At 33.6% G+C, this 7,833-nt stretch overlaps 1 protein-coding gene across 1 annotated transcript in view; it reads right to left on the reverse strand.

Moving 5' to 3' along the window:
- Positions 1-6,660, reverse strand: part of LOC111064451 (microtubule-associated protein tau) — a 94,963-nt gene extending 88,303 nt beyond the window's left edge. Inside the window, exon 1 of the mRNA XM_039433776.1 lies at positions 6,560-6,660. The gene's annotated coding sequence lies outside the window, so the exon portion shown is untranslated. The remainder of the gene's footprint in view (positions 1-6,559) is intronic.
- Positions 6,661-7,833: the final 1,173 nt, after the last annotated feature.

Here is a 7,833-nt window from a genome sequence, read left to right on the forward strand (position 1 = left end):
CGTAACATTCATGATGGGTGCGTGGGCGGCGCGACTGTAGTTCGATGGAGGAACGAGGGCGGTACGAGGGAGGAGCGTGCTCGGTGCGGGTTGGAAGAGCGTATATGTGTACGCAGCTTTAGAAAACTAGTGTATAACGTAGTTGGTGTATATGGCTCATATTGATTCGTATACTGAAACTTACCAATGATGATTTTTACTTTCCTTGCCCTATTACCATAGGTAAGGAAAGTATTGCTTTCCGAAAAAATTAAGGTACCCCAATTCTCAATTTCTATACGTTTCAAGGTCACCTGAGTCCAAAAAAGTGATTTTTGGGTATTGGTCTGTATGTATGTGTGTGTGTGTATGTGTGTGTGTGTATGTGGTGTGTGTGTGTGTGTGTGGTGTGTGTGTGTGTGTGTGTGTGTGTGTGTGTGTGTGTGTGTGTGTATGAGTGTATGTTTGTCTGTGTTCACGATATCTCATTTCCCAATCAATGGAATGACTTAGAATTTGGAACTTAAGGTCCTTACAATATAAGGATCCGACAAGAACAGTTTCGATTAAATGCAATTCAAGATGGCGAAAATGTTGTCAAAAACAAGTTTTTTCGCGATTTTCTCGAAAACTCTCCAACGATTTTAATCAAATTTATACCTAGAAAAGTTATTGATAAGATCTATCAACTGCCACTAGTCCCACATCTGTAAAAATTTCAGGAGCTCCGCCTCATCTATGCAAAGTTTGATTTTAGATTTCCAATTATCAGGCTTCAGATACAATTTAAACAAAAAAAAATTGAGTGGAAAAGTTGAAAAATTCAAAAGGAAAAGATTGAGCATGTAAATCTCTACAACTTATGTTCAGTAACATTTTCACCTAAAATTGAAAATAAGCTCGAAATTCGAGAAAATGTGATTATCCAATTGCAAACTGTTGGCAACTGTTGATTCTATTAAATCATTCATATGAAGAGATAGCAGACCTTGTGTGTCTCCAGCGTTATTGTCCAGTCACCAGCTGGCTCAGATCTTTGAATAGTAGACTTGAGATACTCGTGAACACTAGCGTTAATTTTCATAACGGCAAGGAAAGTTGTGTGAGTGCGCCATACCAGATTTTTTAGCATTTTATTCCGTATTCCGTTGCCTTGTGGTATCTGAGTAGAAGCCAGTTACCGAAATAAATGTGGATTGGACGTCATATTTTCCAATACTTACAATACAATAAATACAAGGAGAATTGGAAGGTTGTATTTTTTCTATGATTGAAAGAATTATTGAAAAGAAAAGTAAGTATTGTAAGTGAAAGTATTGTAATTTTTCTATGCTGATTGCTGAAAAAATTGTTATCAGCACAATGCAATTATATTTCATCATCCTATAGTCTGGCTTATCGACAATTTTATTTATCGATTCAATCAAAACTCCTACTTAATCCACAGAGTCTACCCTTGGGAAATGTTTTGTGTATCCTTCAATTTCACTGCACCACCCTACTCAAATAAATAAACATTCTTTGTACAAAATTCCATGTCAGGAACAAAAGTCAATGTTAATATTGCATTAATTCAGCAACGGCCTTGTCCCAAATACCAATACTTCCTCCACTACTATATTTATATCTTGGTTTTTGCATCAGTTTTTATTGTGGGACAGGGTGATTGTACGTGCAATTGCATAGACTGTCTTTATCTTTTTCTAACCTTAGTTGAGGGAGGTCTGCGGAGAATGCGTCGATGAACTAGTGACCTGTGGGATTGGGTCAGGGGGCGTGGGATTGAAGAAGAAGATAAGGTAGAGAAGCTAAAGAAGCAGGAAAGAAGAGGGAGTGAGTAAGGAGATAAGGGAGAGTGGATAAAGAAGCAAGAAAGATGAGGGAGTGAGAAAGAAGATACTATACAAGAGAAGAGAGGATAAAGAAGCAAGAAAGAAGAGGGAGTGAGAAGGGAGAGAGGATAAAGCAGCAGGAAAGAAGAGGGAGTGAAAAGGGAGAGAGGGAAAAGAAGCAAGAAAGATGAGGGAGTGAGAAAGAAGAGGGAGTGAAAAGGGAGAGAGGATAAAGCAGCAAGAAATAAGAGGAATGAGGAAGAAGATAAGGGAGAGATGATGATGAAGAAGCAAGTCAGAAGAGGGAGTGAGAAGGAAGATAAGGGCGAGAGGATAAAGAAGAAAGAGAGGGTGTGTAGTGGTCAGTTTATTGCATTGAAAGTTTCGGCAACCCTACAACGAACTTGAATAATAAAGGAGTGGTTGCCCCACTTGCTGTAATCGATATGGTGTTCCGTTTCTTTTATTTCTAAAACGAGGTGAAAATATAAATCAGATTGGGTGTTAAAAATAGACGCTTGCAACAGTTGTTGGGTTGGGGCCCGGTGGACAAATTGATTTTGTGATAGTTTAATGTTTGATTGTCGACAATTGGAGTTTCATTCAGTTTCGATTAGGTTGCAACTGTTGGACGTTAATTGGTGGTCAATAATTCAAACAGGATCGGTGTTTGGAGAAAAATTACAAAAATGAATAAAAATTCCGGGGAGGAACAGTTTTTGCCTGTGCCAGTTGATCCTACACCAAATTATTTAAAAAAATAATTGTTTATTATTGGATCAATAAAAGAAGAAAAAATTCAGTTGGATTACATGCTTTTGTTGAGATGTGGTGTATCCTTCAATATTGAAAAAAAATCAATAAAACGTAAGAAATGAATCGTACAAATAATCCAATAGTGACACATTTAAAAGTGAGTATACAAGCTAAAATGCTCTGAATGTGATAAATTCTATATCGGACAGACAGGCCGTTCTTTCAATCAAAGATACAAGGAACATATTCAGGAACTAAAAACAAAAACAGAATGTGCATTCGCCGACCACCTAATTCAAGAAAATCACAAACACACAAACATAAATACTGATCTACAAATCATACACATAAAAAACAAAGGACCAGAATTAGACACAATAGAACAATTTGAAATATACACCCAATTTAAAAGCAATAGACGATGTATATTAAACGAACAAACCAACTTCAAATGATTACCTTCTCAGCCACAACAAACCCAATAGACACCAATAGACACCAACAGCACCAACAGACACTAATCTAATAGACACCAACAGCACACTAAAAATTGCCATCCTATCCTTCTACTTGTCTATGAGTACAACCAAGAAGATGGCGGAACTTCCGAAAGATCTCGTTGTCCAGTGAGTGATTTATTCATTTATTGTAAAATATTTGACTGCTAGTCGTTTTTTCTAAAAGCAAAAAGTGATTTAATAATAAGCAGTTCGTGATGGAAAACAACATTCAAGATTTAAAAGCGGTTGAACTTTCGATTCTCCATTTTTTTCCCAAAATGTAAGCAGGTACAGAAATGAAGAAATTCTGTACTCTGTCATGTGTCTTCTTTATTATTTACTCTGTTGGAGGATTTCTATTTTTCATCCATTAATAGTATCAATTTATTCAACAATACTAAACCATTCTATGTGACGGTTGCACAAAAGCCGGTTAAATTTTAACCGTGATCAATTTCACGAGAAACAATCAGAGAAGCTGTCTTTTCAAAAACGCCTTCTCTGATTGGTTCTCGTGGATTCAATCACGGTTAAAATTTAACCGGCTTCTGTACAACAGGGCCTAAGTAAAAATTTACATACATATTTCAATTTTCCTATTCAAAGCTCATAATGATCAAGTGTGTTTATAAATAATTATGTAGTTCATACTCAATTTCTCGGGAACTACACTGACCTGATGCAATTCGATAAATGTTTATTCATTTATTTATTGAGAATAGATTACATAAAGAAAATACAACTCCAAGGGCCGTTTGCACAGTCAAAGCTTAAACTGAATTTAATCAGCTGGTGGCTTAAACTAAAAATAAACCACATTATAAAGAACAAGACTTGATATGGATTTAATCCAGTTAAAAATGTAATTTAGTTTAAACTGATACTGTGCAAATGGCCCTAAGAGGTTTACAGGTGAACGCTAAAACAAACCTCATAAATCATCAATAACATATTCATTAAATAATTTTATAAATCATCATATTCCAATCAATCAGTATCAAAAATTTATTAGTCAATTAAATCTGTGAAAAATCAATACTGTTTTCCAGAGATCCTGAAATCTCTGATGAAGATCAACCTTTGTTTAGACATTATTTGGAATCAGAGTGTACTCAAAAATTAATTCAGTGGTTTGTTGTGAATTCCATTCAGAATCGTGTTACTAAATGATTAATTGAGTGACAGATCGACTTTTTGCCTGTAAAAGTTGGCATTTCCTAACCAAAAGCAATCCCAACACGGCATGCTTGTTGGGCATAAATTAATTCTTCAACAGTTCTTCTAAATCGAAAATTGACTGTTTTCTGATTCCTTCTTGCTATTTTTAGATGGTAATGTATAATGGTTACAGTAAAGTAGATCGTAGGTAAAGTGGGTTTAACTTAAAATTATCGATTTCAAGTGAAGATGGTTCAACTATTTCTGTTCATTCACAATATTACCATGGTATGGATGGTATAATTGTTTAATATTTTTAAAACTGAATTGTACCCTTTTTGGGTTCAAAGACACAACTGTTTCAATGCGCACTGTTGCCTACAATGCTAAAAATCTCTTGATGCAATGATTACCACCTTGTTCAATTAATTCTTAATCCGCTCTTGATATTCAATTGAATAGAATTTCCATAATTTCGTATTTATTTGATCAACAAGTATATAAAAGCGTTAAAAGTGTTAATTTTGTAGCTACTTTTGTACCTCTATTTATTCATATTTATTCATTATCTTTTTTTAAAACTCAAGGAACATGGTGTTCCATTTCCTATTTCTATTCTAGGCTATATCTTTACTTATATTCTAGTTCTATTTCCTTCTTTAGCATATTCTGTTTCCTTCATCTTTTTCTGTTTCCATTTTCAAGTATTTTAATGAAAAACGAGAAAATTGTGACTAGGACTGGCATTTTTAACCTCTTTTAATTATTGTTCATTACCTCATTATCCGAGTTTTGCATACTTTTTTTTTAAATCATATTCTAGGGGAAATTTCAATGATCTTTCAATAGATTATTCGAGTAAACTCAAATATTTTTTTAACAGTCACGTGGATTTGTGGGTATCACCAAAATATCAGATACTATCAATCAGTTTTTTATTACCGTATATTTTTATCAATCATATTTCTGTTTAGTAAAACCAATAGAATATCAAAACGATAATAGAATTGCACACCAAATCTAACTAATTCTTATCATAGTTTCAGATTCAAGTATCAGTACCACAACACTATGTGCCGGTTGCACAACAGCCGGTTAAATTTTAATCGTGATTAATTCCATGAGAACCAATCAGAGAAGCCGTCTTTTCAAAAACGTCTTCTCTGATTGGTTCTTGTGAAATTAATCACGGTTAAAATTTAACAGGCTGTTTTGCGACCGGGCCTATGAATGGCATTTCAAGTTAATTGATAGAAATTACTCCAATTATGAAATCGCAGTATTTTGGGCTGAAATCTATATAACTTAATCCATTAGCACTGTTCATAAATTGATTAGTATATGATGTGTATTATACATGTATAGTAGAGTGCAATTATTAATTCAACAGTTGAAAAAACATTCTATGATACAATTTGTTAAAGATTGCTTTAATGAAATATTCTTATTATCATCATAATATTTCCATTCAACAATTTTTTCTTAGTGCAATTCAATTATAATTTTCTTAAATATTAGTTCAATCCAATTCTACATAATAATATATTATTGAAAATTCAATAAATAGGTAATATTTTAATTATCAAACACCTTTCATCACTATAATACACAATTTGAATAAAATAAAAATATTCAAAATGTACTAATAATAAAGGAAATAGATTGAAAGTAAATTGAGGAAATATTGTAATTCTTCAGTGTATCCATTTTCCAATCACTAATTATTGTACTCCTTTATCAGGTTCTTGGGGGTTTTAATTATAATATTGTATTCAAAACTTATCTTCCAGCTTTACAAACTTTTCCGAAACCTTGTTTTGGATCTGCTATAAAGTTAATTAGTCAATTACATTAATCTGTTAATAAATGTTTAGATTATCATTGAATACTCCCTATTATTTAAGTTTAAATTCAAGTCCAGAAATATGAATAAAATGTTGTGAATATCTGTCAAAATCGGTTAGTGCATGAGGTAACAAGCCTATAAACAGATTTTCACTCAGTTGCACAAAAGTCTGTTTACTCCTAATCCGGATTGAATGCCACAAGAACCAATCAGAGCAGCCTTCTTAAAAAAATACCTGATCTGATTGTTTCTCATGGAATTTGATCGTGATTAAAATTGGACAGGCTTTTGTGCAACTAGGCCTTAGATAGTTTTAAATAATTAATTTTCAATTGTATTTGAGAATATAAATATCTATAGAATTATGAAGATATAAGTTGAAATCGATTAATAAGTATAGGGTAACAAACCTATAAACAGTATTAGATAGTTCTAATTATTTCGGTCACATTTTAATTATAAAAGTGTGAATATAACTTTGAAAATACCTGTTAAAAGTGTGTGTAACGCTTGTTGAAAGAGAGCTTGTTCACAAAGTGTGACTGTACACTGGGAGAGTTGTAGCAGTTGTGCGCATCTAGCATTGGGTAAGTGGTTGCTGCCCCTTGGGGGCGGTTGGGTAGGGGGTGGGGGTGGATGATGATGATGATGTGACGTCACACACCAGTCACGTGACCAATTGACGACTAGGTGGTATTTTGCCGGCTTTGGCTTTGTTTTCATGCTCAATACTCGCGCAAATTAAGGGCGCTTTCTCACTCCTTGACCACTTGTGCTCTGGAGAGCGTTGGCCTGTGAAGAGAGAGAGAGAGAAAGGGAGAGAGATTGATTGATATGGAGAGAGAGAGAGAGAGTGAGAGAGAGTGTGTGTGGGAGGGAGAGGGAGAGATTGATTGATTGATATTGAGACAGAGCGAGGGATAGAGAGTGAGAGTAAGACATCAGATTTCTTTATTGATGTATGTTGCAGTATATATACTGGCTTATACTTCAATATACATTAAATTATTGCTAATTATTCAACGAATTTTACAAAGCATAAAAACTATTAATTCCATTAGATAGAGAGAGAGATTGATTGATTACTTTATTTATGTAGATTCCAATATATACTGGCTTACACACTTATATACAATAGCTCACAATACAGCAGAATTATAGATGAATTTACATAATATAGACTAAGAAAATAATTATTGAACTGTATATGATATGAAAAAAGCAATTTGGAATAACCATAGATAATATTGTTATGCATCTACATAAATTGGCGGAGCTTTGGACATATCAATGTCCATTCTTCGGAAAGAATATTAAAAATATACTTCCCACTAACTCTCTACCAACATTTTGTAGATTTATAATATGTAGATAAGAGAGTGAGAGAGACAAGTGACAGGGGAGGTGTGAGAGAGAAAAGGGGATTGTGTGATAGTGATAGAGGGGTGTGTGAGAGAGAGAAAGGGTGTGAGAAAAAGAGCGAGAGATAGAGTGATAGATTAGAGTTATTTATTTATGCATGTTACAATATTTACTGGCTTGGACAATAATTTACATTAAATGATATAGCATTCAAGGAATTTTTATTAAGTAGCTATGAAAAAATATTATTAATCAGAGTGAAGATTGAATGAAATATTTGATTATCGATAATATAATATTGTTATGTAACTACATAAGTCGGCGGTGTTTCAACAAAAATAATTATCGACTCTCTAAAAGGATAAAAATCTTCCTTTCAACACACGACCAGGAGAGTGAG

The sequence above is a fragment of the Nilaparvata lugens genome, chromosome 8 (assembly GCF_014356525.2).
Source record: "Nilaparvata lugens isolate BPH chromosome 8, ASM1435652v1, whole genome shotgun sequence".
In the NCBI taxonomy this organism is placed as follows: domain Eukaryota; kingdom Metazoa; phylum Arthropoda; class Insecta; order Hemiptera; family Delphacidae; genus Nilaparvata; species Nilaparvata lugens.